This window comes from Pinus tabuliformis, chromosome 8, assembly GCF_031772625.1.
Source record: "Pinus tabuliformis cultivar Carrire ecotype Pingquan chromosome 8, CPIR1, whole genome shotgun sequence".
NCBI lineage: Eukaryota > Viridiplantae > Streptophyta > Pinopsida > Pinales > Pinaceae > Pinus > Pinus tabuliformis.
The window spans coordinates 1,344,981,337-1,344,996,306 of NC_142294.1; positions in this window are offsets into that span (position 1 = coordinate 1,344,981,337).

Consider the following 14,970-nt stretch of genomic DNA (forward strand, 5'->3'; position numbering starts at 1 on the left):
TTTGAATGAACCTTTTCGAGGAGTGATCCTGGAGGACGAAATGGCATTAATATGAGCGATAGGAGGAGGAAGATCAAAAGTACCCATCAATGAGGAATACATTCCAACTCCCAAATTCTTGACAAGTTGCTTGATATTCTTCACTAAGGGGATGGTAGAGTCAAAGGATGCATTGGGATTGTTAGGAGAATAAGTCATTTGATCAAAAGTAACAATTATCCCTTCATGAGGGAAGCATAATATGTGAAACAACGATGAAACAATGGCATCCATTACGTAAACCCAATTTCGACCCAATAAAATATTATAATCAAGGTTGGAATCAACTATCTCTACCTCGACATTGACAAGCTTTCCCCCAACACAAACGGGAAAGGCTAGAAGAATTCCATGAGGCCTATGAGAATCACCATTGAATGCAGTAAGGAGAGTAGGAGACGGAACAAATTATGGGGACCTGATAGCCTTCCAACATGACATCAACAAGACGCATGTTGAATCTCTTTCATCAACTATAGTTCAAAAGATAATATTATTTTGATATGTAGATTTAATCTGGAAAGCCATGTGATGAGGGATTCTCTTCTTAACACTTGACATATCAAATTTAATAAAAATATATTTATTTGGGTCTGATTCCCTGACCATAGTGAGAAATGCACTTCTTTGTGCAGGGCACAATTGGAGTACCTCTACCGCTGACATCACATAGGGGGCTCTGAGCCAGATCTTCGACAATATAATAGTTCTGAGAAGCCCTAGCATTGGGATTGACATTCAAATGTTTTGTAGAGCCTTTCGGCATCCGAGCAATCGACTTAACTGCGGGCCTCTCAATATGGAGTGGCTCTAGGATATCAGAAGTAGCCTTAACCTTAGAAGTTTTTGACTCACCATAATGATGTGATCTTGTAGCAACATCAACATGAGATTTCACCATATATACATTTGATGTGGATTCCCCATCCTATTTGGTGGGGATTATAGTACTAGCATTACCACTAGGAAGCATTTGTTGTCCTTGGGGAAAAGAGTTAGTCATCGTTGCTTGGGAACTTGAAGAATGCTACTGAGTTAACAAGCACTGAGCATTGTTGGGCTCCAAAAATGTCATACAAATATCACTCATTTTTTACCTATGCTTCCATTATATCACTCACTATTCACCACCTTGTCACTCCATTTTCCCTATTATTCACCATTAATGGGTCTCATTTATATTTTCCTAATATTATTTATTTTTAACCATTTTTTAGAGAAATTCTTGATTAAATATTAGAAAATAATATATTTTACTTTATATATGGAAAGTGGGTTGTTTTTGTGACATGTGTAGGTGCCAAGGAAGCTTCCAAGACACCTTTATGTGGCCTTGAAGGATCAAATTCGAATTTGAAGAGATAAACCTCATGGAGAAGATGATGATCTCATGGAGAAGATCAAGGACAAAAGGGGGTTATGTGTCTAGATGGTTGAGAGATGTATGGAACTAAAAGAGAGATTAGTGGATGATCATTATGAGTTTGTTACTCATCCCATTGTATAAATAGGAGTACAATCTCCTCCATTTGTAATGTTGAAGTTTTTGTAATCTTAGAATCTTGAAGTTTTTGTAATCTTAGAATTTTGGAGTATGTAATCTTAGAAGCTTAGAGTTGTAATCTTAGAGTTGGTTTGTAATGGAGATTTTGGAATAAAGGATCATACTTCAATTTTGCTTCTACATTTGAGTCTCCATTGAAGTGGTGTGCTTGTGGAGTTATGGAGGGCCCCCATGGCCTCACTTGCATGCTTATTTGCTTATTTTAGGTATAATTTGTTTTATGTTTTTTTTGTTTGATTTTAGCTTTCAAGTTTTATTGAATATTCTAATATTGGAAGGATCTTATTTGAAAGTGTTTTTGTAAAAAGAACCATAAGATCTCATACAATGATTAGATCTAGGTTTACTTCATTTCAGCTTTTAAGTTCTTATTAGATGATCTAATTTTTGGAAGAGATCTTGTAGAATATGTCCTTGTAAGAGAATCATAGATTTCAAACAATTGTTAGATCTAGGTTTGATTAGTTATTGAAAGAGATCTTAATGAATATGTTCTTGTAAGGGGACTTTAATATCTTGGACAAATTAGGAATCTTTCTAGATCTATATATTTTAGATAAGAACTTCTAAGTTTACCTTCCCGGGTTGACATTAAATTAAACTATAATTTGCATCCGCATTTTAGACCAAACAAGCATCCTGAATCTTAAGGAAAAGATGGGTAAGATGATCCCCATTGCATAACTTGCATGGGAATTTTCTTTCTTTTTAGATTCATTTTTTCCCTCTCCAACATCATTATTGGGTGTGTTCACATTTCCCTTCCCAGCCTTATATTTTTTCTTACCACATCCCTTCTTCTTCCCATCAAATTGTTGGTTTACTTTGGGACTTGAAGATTTGACAACATTAACTGTTAAAGGCTGGGAAGGAATAGACACTGACGGTGTAGCCTACGATGGAGAAGAATATTATAAAGATAACCGATGTAATTGATTTAATAGGTTAGTCGTACTACTATTGATTGACCCTACAATTCCTTCGGCATGGGGTCTCGGCTTAGGTTTGGCTAGATCAAGGAGCATCAAGAAGATTCTTGTAAAGGAATCCAGACTAATAATAGATGAGTTGTAACTGTTGGGATCTAAAGATGGCATGTTTTTCAGTGAACACTCTGAAGAGTGACATGTCCTTGGAAGTCTTTGGTTGCAAAGATTTCAAACACCATTCTAGAAGAAACTCATCAGGGATATATGCCTTGATTAGCCTCTTCATTTTGCACCACTCTTGGATATGGTCAGAAATGTGAGTTTCTTTCTCCTATTCAAAACTAGCTAGAAGCTTAGTTCCAGCATCATATCAAACAAGAAATTGAAAATGATTTAGAAACATAGTATCCAATTCACCAAATGTAGAAAAGGTACCCCCTCTAATGTTAATGTACCACTTTGCAGAATTTCCAGTGAAGGCGCGTTGAAATAAACTCAACCTGATCGAATAATCGATCAACGAGTTATATGAGCACCACGAATGGAACGTGGTTATATGATCAGTTGGATTCTCTCCAAAATTCCCTTCAAAATTCAAAATATTAGATTGAAGTTTGGTGGGGACCGGAGGCCAAGACGAATTGTATTAGTTCAGATCATTTATTAATTTCGAAAGATCTGGAAATTTCAAAGTTTCTAGATATGGTAAGCGTGAAGGAACATGAGAATTCCACCCACCAAGAGTAGAATTTCCGACATTAGAAAAAGAGTATCCTGCATTTGGAGAGGCACTAGGTTTCCTGGGGTTACTCGTAGAAGGACTTGAACCATAAGGAAATCCTTGTGGCCCAGAAGCATTCAGAGGATATCCACCCCTTGTCGCAGGATAACCATTCATAGAGTAGATTCCTCTTATCGGAACATTGAAAGAAGCGGAGTGCCCCTGATAAGGATTCAATGCACTAGCTAGCAGAGGAAAGACTTATGTGGTCCCAGCAGAAAGGAAGGGCATACTCCCCTGTTTACCAAATAGATGGGATAAGTTCCCAACCCCTAAACCACTAACAAAAGGATTTTCCCATTCTTGACTTCCTTGGAAAGGATTAACATTCTAAGCCTATCCAGAGAAAGGTATTGATCTTAAGTTCAAAGATGGATTGGAAAGAGGAATATGACCACTTCCAAAAGTGAAACCATGAAAATATGTTGAACCACTTGGCATAGAAGTCATGGATGTGGAAACAGTAGATGGGAAGGTTGAAGGAACTGAAGGAATCCCACTGGATGGCATCCCGAAAGGATAGGCACCAGTGAAAGGGGTGGAAGGTTGGGTGCCCCCACTCAAACCCAGAATGGAGGTAGAGCCAACAGCTACTGTACTAGGCGTAACAGTAGAGATAGGAATATTACCCCCTCCTACAACTGAAGGACGGGTCTGCATGCCAGAAGTATTAGTATCCATACTTACACTGCTAACATTGGTCATTAGAAAAAAAGGAGGAGAGTAAACAAGGCTTATCGGCCTGTGAGTTGGGGTACCCACATAATCCACAAGGTAAGGAAGATCAGAAGGAAGGTGTCTCGAAGGAGTCACGGGGACCTAGAGATGTCTTTAATATCACCCTCGTCTTCTGATTGGAAGAGCACCTTAGCAAGTACCAGAGCGTTTCTGTCCAAATTAGGAACTGAACTAGGTTCACCCTGTAAAATGAGAGCCCTTGGAGAAGGATTAATCTTCGATATGTCAGCTGCTATTGGTTGAAAATCAAAAGTAGAATTTCTCCTACACCTTCTAGATGACGACTTGGCACTCGTAGGTGAAAGCCCATGAAGCCTCCTAGACCGATGAACTAGTCGATCAGCCACTTTTAAATATTAAGAGAACTTTTTAAAGACTCAAAAATAAAAACTTATGGAAATCTAAGATCAAAGAGAACTCACTAAAAAGTCCTTAAAGATACAACCAAACAAGAATCTTACAAGTATTTCCACTATGGTGATTAGGATTGGGCACCAAAATACAAGAAAGCGAATATAAGGACCCTCCAAAGATAGTTTGGGACAATTACAGTCCAAGGCTACTAGCAAAGGTATCAAAAAAAGTTACGCTGACCTCTAGGCAATAGCCTTTTCCAGTGCAAGTACCTGATCTTCACAAGGGCACCCTCCAAAAGTAATATGAAAGTGATGCAACATTTGTCTCAGGTACCCTGATTATTCCCCCCCATACTCACTTGTGTGGTCCCTAGGATAGGAAACTAAGGTCACGTGTTCATAATCAAAAGTCGAGCAGAATAGTCGTGGGTGTGAGATCCAACAAGTAGTTGAGGGGATATCTCTTTTTCCTTATCTTCACATGTCCTCATGATTAACTCATTTGTTAGAATAGATTTCCCAGATAGTTTAATGATACTTGATTTGCACTCTTTAATCAACTTCTATGTTTTAGTTTAGAGCAGACTTGGAGAGTTTACTCTCCACATACCTATTCCAAGGCCCTAAATTCCCTATACTATTTGATATATCTATGACAAAAAGAAAATCTAGTTCATTTTAAATTAAGCACTTGATTTGATTGATTTTTATTTAGGTCAAGGGTAGCAGAAGTGAAACTTGTGATGTTCTGACACAAAAAGAAATCAATAGAAAACTAGGCTACATGCAAATGTAACTTCTTTTCCTTCAATGAAAAGTGATCTCTATAAGGTTCTACGAGAAATCTATGAAATAAAAACTCTTTTATTTTTCCTTTAAACACACTCACACATTCAACATCTATCGAAAGAAACTAAAATGCCTAAATCGAAAACTACCTTAATGCATACTAAAATGACTAAATGTAATATTCTATGGAATGATCCAAACAAACAAATGTGTTCTTTCAAAGACTAAAAGCCAAAATTTGAAAAACAATGAGAAAAAAATATCCAAGAAAAGATCTCCCAAACGAAGAAAATTTCAACCTCAAGCAAATATTTTCACACTTGTTGAAAAGCCAAAAAAAAAAAACAAAAACCAAAGAAAAGAAAGGGAAAAATAAAATGTTTTTTCCCTTTTTCTTTTTAAGGACTTATGAAAAAAGTTTCAAGAAGGCAAAGCAATCAATCACTTCAAGATCAAAATCAAGCGAAAAGACTCCAAACTTCACAAGCCATAAAAAATCACCAAGATGATCAGACTAAGGTGAATAAGAGACCAAAACACTTGAACAACTTCACCTGAAAGATACATAAAAATTTCAGAAAAATAGAAAGATTTCAGAGAACCAAAATCCTTCATTGAACTCAAATTGCAAAGACCCTTCTCAAATAATAAAAAAGAAACCAAATGAGCCAACTTCAAGAATGCAAAGCAAAGTAATATTGGGTTGTTAGAAAATTATATATTATAGAGCAATGGAACACCGAAAATATTGCAGAAATATAAACACATAAAACAAATAAAACAAGAGAGACACATATATACATGGTTCACCCAGTTTGGGCTATGTCCACGGAGAAAAAAACAGTCCTTCATTTTGTATTATCTAGAAAACTGAAGATATACAACCTATAGAAAATCCGATGTAATTCCTGCTTCGCTCTCAATCTCCTCTCTCTTCCTCCCTCAGAATACAAATCTACATAGACACAATACAATTCCCTCATATATAGTGAGGGGTTGCCTTCTAGGGCAAAAAACCCTAAATTAAACATAACTTCTACTGTCAGATCTATGCCCAATGAACACCCCAGATTGACTATGAAATTACAACATTTTACGAGGAAATTTTACACATATTCTTAGCTTTGGGGGCACTTCCCCTGATCCCCTCGCTAGGGGGGGGCTCCCAAAGGTCGTAACCGTCCCCCCTGGACCCCCCCTACAGTGAATATTTTATAGGCGGCATTGCCTCCCCATTACGAACTGGGGTCCAATGCAGCGATACCTTTGAATACAGAAGATAATCAGGCTCCACACCCAACAATCTCCCACTTGGAGACTGATTATAGAAACTCCACCACTACTTCATTTGCTGGACAATGACTCCACTTTGGACCTGGTTGTTTCTCATCTTCTTCATCATACTTGAAGACCAATTGAAACTGAGCAGATTCTCAGTTTCTCCCTGGTAACAACTTTTGTTAACATATCTGCAGGATTCTGGCTAGTGCGTATCCTTTCCAGCTTCAACTTTCCATCTTCCAACGCTGACCGTATGAAATGGTACTTGAGTTGTATATGTTTAGTCTTGGAATGAAATGCAGAGTTCTTTGCAAGATGTATGACGCTCTGGCTGTCACTATATAACTTGCCCAACTCCTGCTTCTTACCCAATTCATCCAGAAACATTTGTAACCAAATCATTTCTTTACTAGCCTCTGTAGTAGCAACATACTCTGCTTCTGTTGTTGAGAGTGCAACAACACTTTGCAGTTTTGAGACCCAACTGACAATTGTTCCACCTACAGTAAACGCATACCCTATTGTGCTCCTCCTGTTATCTCTATCACTCGCCATATCTGCCTCAACATATCCCTATAAAGTAATGTTTGAACCACCAAAGCATAATTCTTGATTTGTGGTACCTCTCAAATACCTGAGAATCCACTTCACTGCCATCCAATGTTCTTTTCCTAGATTGTTCATGTACCTACTTACAACTCCCCCCGCATGTGCAATATCAGGCCTTGTGCAAACCATTGCATACTTTAAGCTTCCAACTGCTGATGCAGATGGAACTTTAGACATATGAGCCATTTCTTCCTGAGTCTGGGGACACTCCTTACTTAATTTGAAATGGCTAGCCAAAGGTATACTAACTGGTTTTGCATTCTGCATATTAAACCTTTTCAACACCTTTTCTATGTACTCACTTTGAGATAATTTTAATTTCCGATTCTCCCTGTCTTTAGTTATTCACATACCAAGGATTTGTTTTGCAGCAGCCAAATCTTTCATTGCAAATGAGTTTGCCAATTTTCTTTTGAGTACATTTATTTCCTTCATGTTAGAACTTGCAACAAGCATTTCATCTACATACAATAACAATATAATATAGTTGCCATCATTTTGCCTATTGAGATAAACACAATGATCAAAGTGACATCTAGTATAACCTTGTTCAGACATTAACCTGTCAAATTTTAGATACCACTACCTTGGAGCCTACTTTAAGCCATACAAGCTCTTCTTCAACCTGCACACTAGTTTCTCCTTCCCTTTTACCTCATATCCTTGTGGTTGTTGCATATATATCTCTTCCTCCAAATCCCCATGGAGAAATATTGTCTTTACATCTAACTGCTCAAGATGCAAATATTCAGCAGCTACTAGACTTAAAATAGTTCTGATTGAAGTCATTTTAACAACAGGAGAAAATATCTCATCAAAGTCTATACCCTTTTTCTGTGCAAACCCTATCACCACATGTCTAGCTTTATACATTTTTCTACCTCCATATTCTTCCTTCAACTTGTAAACCCATTTATTCTGCAATGTTTTTTTACCTGCAAGAAACCTGACTAAGTCCCAAGTCTGGTTATGTGTGAAGGAGTCCATCTCTTATTTCACGGCTTGCTCCCACTTCTTCCTAGTTTCTACTTTCACTGATTCTTCATAACATTCTGGTTCACCAGAATCAGTCAACAATACATAATATAATGAAGGAGAGTATCGTTTAGGGTTATACTTACCCTGGTAGATCTTCTAACACCACTTTCAGGTGTTTGAGGTGCTTGTTGTTGTTTTGGTTGTTGTTCTCGCTGTTGATCATTATGATTTTCAAGCACCATCACTTTTTCTGTGATCTCGTCAAGCACTGTGTATTCTTTGTTTTCTTTTTCCTGTTTCTTTTCCTGCATCTGATCCTTATACAAAACCTTTTAATTGAATATGACATCTCTACTCCTAATGATTTTGTGTTTTTCATAATCATAAAAGCGATAACCAAAATCATTAACACCATATCCAATAAAGGTACATTTCTTTGATTTTGCCTCAAGCTTTGTTCTAATTTATTTATTAATGTGGACAAAAGCTTCACAACCAAAAGTCTTTAAAAAAGAGTAGTTTACATTTTTACTTGTCCATGCCTCCTCTGGAATACCAACATCCAAGGAACTTGAAGGCCCTCTGTTTATTAGATAAATAGAAATATCTACAACATCTACCCAAAATTGTATAGGCAATCCTGCATGCAATCTCACGCACCTTGCACGCTCCATTATTGTCTTGTTCATCCTTTCTGACACACCATTTTCTTGTGGTGTTCCTGGAACTGTCTTCTCTATACGAATTCCATTCTCTGAATAATACCTATCAAAATATTTGCTGCAATATTCACCTCCTTTATCTGAGACACTTCAACCTTTTTCCTGTCTCATTTTCAACCAAAGCTTTCCATTTCTTGAAAGTATCAAATACATCATATTTATTTTGAATACAATAAATCCAGTTTTTTCTGGTTGCATCATCAATAAAAGAAACATAATAATGAGAGCCACCAAGAGATGATACCTGAGCAGGTCCCCGTACATCTATATGCACAAGCTCTAATTTTTCGATCTTCTTTTCTTTCCAACTCTGAGGAATCTAACTCTCTTTGTTTTCCATAAACACAATTCCCACATAATTTTAAATCAACATGCTTCAAACCTAGCAACAAATTTCTTGAGTGAAGAATTTGCATCCCCTTCTCACTCATGTGCCTGGGCCTATGATGCCACAATGACGTATCTTCTCCTGTAGAGGTTAAATCATTAAGAGAATTAGAAATACCATTGCATAAATACAATGTACCAACCTTTTCTCCTTTTTCTATTACCAGGGACCATTTAGTTACCTTCCAGGTTTTATCTATAAAAGTAGTCACACAACCTTCACCTCCCAACTGCCCTGTTGAAATAATATTTTTCTTCAGATCTGGAACATGCCTTACCTCCTTCAATAGCCATTGATTTCCATTCTGTTGTTTTATGAAAATTGTACCCATTCCAATGATTTTACAGGGTTTATCATCACCCAATCGAACATGTCCAAAATCTCCTTGAACATAATCATGAAAATGTTTCCTATCAGGTGTGGCATGGAATGAGGCCCCTGAATCTACCACCCAGGCATCAATAATATTTTCTAAAGAAAGAATCAAAGCATCTTGCAACACATCACCTGTTACATTTGCTTCATGATTATTTTCTTGTTGCGCGTCTCCTTCTTTTCCCTTCCAAGACTTGCAGTCTTTCTTCAGGTGTCCTTTCTTACCACATTTCCAGCACACTATCCCCGATATGGACTTGGATCTGCCTTTTCTTGACTTACTGCGATATCCTGGGCTGTTTTCTCTTTCCATTTTTCTTCCTCTAGTCTCTGCAGTCAAAGCATTACCTTATGTCTCATCGGAGCTTTTCCATCGCATTTCCTCGTAAGGATTGCACCGACAACATCATCAAAATTTAAAGTACTAGATCCAGAGACAAAGTTACTAATGGCCATAACTAAACCATTCCAACTTTCTGGCAATGAGCACAGAAATAATAGAGCCCTAACTTCATCATCAAAAGTTACCCCTACATAACTTAACTGGTTGGTAATTGTATTAAATTCATTTAAATTATCAGCAACAGATCCACCTTCTGACATCTACATATTAAATAAACGCTTCATAAAAAATACCTTATTTGAGGCCAAGGGTTTTTCATATAGTTTGGCCAATGTCGACATTAAACCCTCTGTTTTCGTTTCCTTTGAAATATTAAATGCTACCGACGCCGCTAGGCACAACCGTATTGTTCCAAGTGCCTTTCTGTTGTGAATATCCCATTCTGTGTTTTTCATACTTGTCGGCTTCTTTGCCTTTATGCTCAATGGTTGGTACAGATCTCTCTGATATAGATAATCTTCCATCTGCATCTTCCACAGCTGGTAGTTTTGGCCGTTGAATTTTTCAAATCTAAACCTACCATCTTCCGTAATTGCTCCCACTTGAACCAAGGAAAAGCCAAGATCAAGGAAAAAAACAACCCTTCTAGGAAATATGTGATTGTATTCCCTATTGGAGTTGTCAGTTACGTTGGTGAGAAAAACTTCCCTAAGGTAAGGGTTGACAACTTTAACAGATCGAAGGTAGGCAATTAACAAGAATCATACATTCAAGCAAGCAAACTATATAAACTACCAAATTTGTGTTTGAGACGAGGACTAGTAAGTTCTACGTTTGATGTCAATCCCATAGGGTCCAAACCCTTTGCTTCCTCCCAAGCAAGCAGACCTACAACACAGTTCATAGAAGCATATACATAGCAAATAGTTCAAAGTGTGTGCATAATAAACATGTTAGATCATCAAGCATAAACATATAAATCATGACATATTACACATGAATCATAAAAACATAAGGTCATAACATATCATAAATGAGACAAAGCTTCTTTGTTGATATCAACAAAAAGTAGTATAGAGATACAACTTGATCCAACCACGACACCAACGAAACATTCCTCCAGATATTTATAGCCCAATCCTCAAATATCACCTCTCAAGCATGTGCAAAAGGATTCCATATAATGAAGGATGAGCATCTATGCAAGGAAACAAGGGTTTCCTATCACTGGGAGTGTAGGAGGCACAGGGAAAATCAAACTTGATATGGGGACCGAAAATACTATAATGTCGATATCCTATCTCCTTGATGTAATATGGCCTTCCCATGAGGTGTATAAATATCACTAGAAATTAGTTGATTCAGTTAGGCCATGGGCTTCTATAGGTTGGCTTTCGGTGAAACCCATAAACCTCACCCAAAAAATAGGACATTATTTTATTTTTTATATTTTAAATAATATACATGGGTTCTATATTATGGTACCTGCATGTGTACCAGCTTATTAAAGGGAATAGTTGCATATGGAATTCAAAATATTGTTTTTTATAAATGATCAATTTTGTATGGGAAAGGGCTACCCAAGGCCATACCAGAGCATCAGAACTACAGGAGTGTTGAATGATGCTATAACATGTACATAATTTGTAAACATTCATCAACTTTGTTTATATTACTTTAATGGGATTTTCAAACCATATATTGTATATGAATAGTCATCATATAGATCGACATATCAAACATGTTCATCATAAGTTAAACATTCAATTGATCAGATCTTTGGCAATCTTATATGGTGCTAAAAACTAAAATATTTCATGAAGAGAATGTGTTTCCATCAACTTGCAAAGAGGTGTGTCAATTTTTGGTTGAGTTGGGGATTGAATATAAGCAAATTAATTCATATAAAAATGATTTCATTTTATACAGAGATGAATATCAAGGCAAGGTAGAGTTCCCTTTATGTAAAGAGAAGAGATATTGTACATATGTACAAGGTCCTATAGTTCCAAACAAAGTTTTACGTCACATGCCAATTATATCCGGACTTCGAAAAATGTTTTTTTGCAAGTCACGTGCACAATTGATGGATTCGCATGCAAATAATAGGAGTAAATATGGATTCATGTGAATTCTGACCAACTCCAAAGCATTGAAACACATAGAGGAAAAATGGCCAAGAAATTCAAAGGTGAACCCCATAATATCAAGTTTGGTCTTTCAATTGATGGAGTGTGCCCATTCTATTCCATGAGCTCAAATTATAGTGTTTGGCTAGTGGGATTGATAGTATACAATATCCCCACATGGATGAGTGTTAGAAAGGAGCGCCTTATGTTGACTCTCATTGTCCTAGGAAAATGTCAAGTTAAAAACATGGATGTTTGTCTTGTGCCTTTTATTGATGAGATGTAATTGCTATGGAAAGGCATAAAAGTGTATGACATATCACGTCCTCCATAAAATAGTTCCTTCATATTGTATGGTGTGCTATGTTGGACTATTCATGACTTCCCAGGACTTGGTTTTTGTTCCAGTAAGAAAAAACATATATTTATTTACACTCAGAATTTATTGTCATCCCAACTTCCATACTTAGTTTTAAACTATTATTTTGATGTTATTAACCTTATTTATTGAATTTTGGGGCTTAAAACAAAGGGGATATTTGCATATCAAGGATGTGCAGAACAATTTCAAGGGCAATATTCTAAAGATCTTCATGAATTTATTTATAGAAAAAATGGGGTTTTTCTACCACTAGATCATAGGTTTAGAAATTTCCATCAGAATCAATTTGATCGAAAAGTTGAAAATAGAGGACCTCCCATGATTATGGGTACAACTAATTGGTTTAAGAAGTTGAAGATGTTGAATTGAAAGGTTGGCAGGATTTTTTTGATGGGGGTGATTCTATTGAAGAACCATAACAAATTGTAATTAAGATGCCAGAAGGGATGAAAAGGAAATCCATATTTTATGAGCTCCCATACTAGAAGGATATATTAATATCTCACATATTAGATCATAAACACATCTTCAAAAATGTCCTAGATTCAATTTTTCGATATATAGTAGGTAAAGAGGACACCTTGTCTTTGAGGAGATATATTTCTCTTTTGTGTACCAAATTTGATAGAAAACATTTGTGGCCACATAGGGAAAATGAAAAATATGCAGAAGCTCCATGGATTTTGAAAAATAAAGATCTAGACCAGCTAAAAATTTGCATGTGTTCAATAAGGACGCCCACTGGCTATGGATCATAATTAGATAAAGATTTTACAATTGATGGACATATCACAATATTAACAACACATGATTTTCATATTTTATGAAGGTATTATATATCATCATTTAAAATTTATTGGTAAAATTGATTAGGAACACAATATATTACGATATTCTTTTATGTGACAAAAATAACTAATGATGACCTTTGCTAAATGTGTTTGACAACATATCATGCCATTGGAAATTAGGGGGGATTCATGTATTGTCGTTGACTGGAGGAAATCCATAAGTCAATTGTTAGCATTTGCAAGGTATGTGGTATGGAATGTTCATGTGTGAGATACATAGAGATATTGTATTAAATTTTAATTTTTGCCTAAATGTTCATACTAATTTACTATTCTTATATTAGGTGGGTGATATCCAAGGAGATCCACAAATGTGAAGTGCCAAAATGGGAGAAGGAAATTGCAGAAATTGTATGTGTGTTTCAGAAGGAGCTCCCTACAAGTTTCATTGACCTACAAGTCCAATTACTTATACACCTAGTTGATGACATTGAATTGGCGGATGTCATATCGATGATGTGAATGTTTTTATTTGAGAGGTATATGAAAACTGTGAAAATATATGTTTGAAAAAAGTCACATCCAAAGGGTTGCATGGTTGAGGGTATGTATTGAATGAAGCATTTTTCTTCCTATGTGAATTCCTTGGTAAGGATTTCGAAGATGGGCCACACTTATGGGATGAAGAACGAGCATTAGATATTATTGATGGAGAAAAACCACAATCTAATGGTGTTCAAGTAGAAATTAGTAAGTAAACTCATGATCATTGTGGTTGTTTTTATTGCAATCATTAATTTACTCTGTAATTTATTTGTCAAATTAACAACATGGCCTTTGGAGTTTGAAATAAGCATGTTGACATGTAATAGGTGTAGACAAAATTTCTATACTCGAAAATTCATTTTGTACCACATGGACTTTATGAACAAATGGATTGATTTGTATGATAAAAAGAGAGAAGAAGTGTTAGAAGTAAGGAGACAATTTAAGAGATCAAACCCAAGGAATACCCCATTTCCTATTGATTTGCAAGGGGAATGGGGCAAAGATTTCATACTAGAATGGGTTACTGAACAAATTCAAAATAAAATAGAAGGTGCAGGTATAGATTCAAACATAACAAAAGATGAAATCAACGTGTCTAGAGGATGTGAAATAATGGTACAGCTGGAATTTTACATAATGTTGTTTCCTTACCATTTGACACTATTAACTATTTTTATATTCATCATTATATTTTTTAACCAAAATAAATGGTCTTTCACAAGCAAGGAAATATCTAACAATGTGGGGATATGGTCGACATTATCATGTAGAACGAGTATATGTAAAGAAACTATCCTTCGATTGTGGCATCATGGTTGAATTCAAACAATCCAGTCAATCAAGCTTAAAAGATAAGAATATTTTTGAAGGGAGTCTACAATTTGTTGGGAAAATACAAGAAATTATTGAGTTGGACTACTGCCCTTTTAAATGTTGTATTTTTAAGTGTATATGGTATGAAGCATTTGAGAGGACACGAAGACATGATACCATAGTGGATTGTTTTCTATAGATTCCTCAAAGTTCCTACCAGAGGATAAGGAGCCTTATGGTCTACCAATTCATTGTGAGTGGGTATTTCTTTAACTCAAAGAAGAAGCGATAGTGATCAATAATATATTAATACATTTTTTATTATAGATATATCATATGTTTATTAATCAATAAAAAATTTATAACATACTTCTAATATATGTATGTACTCGCTCATGTGCAGGTAGTTTTCTA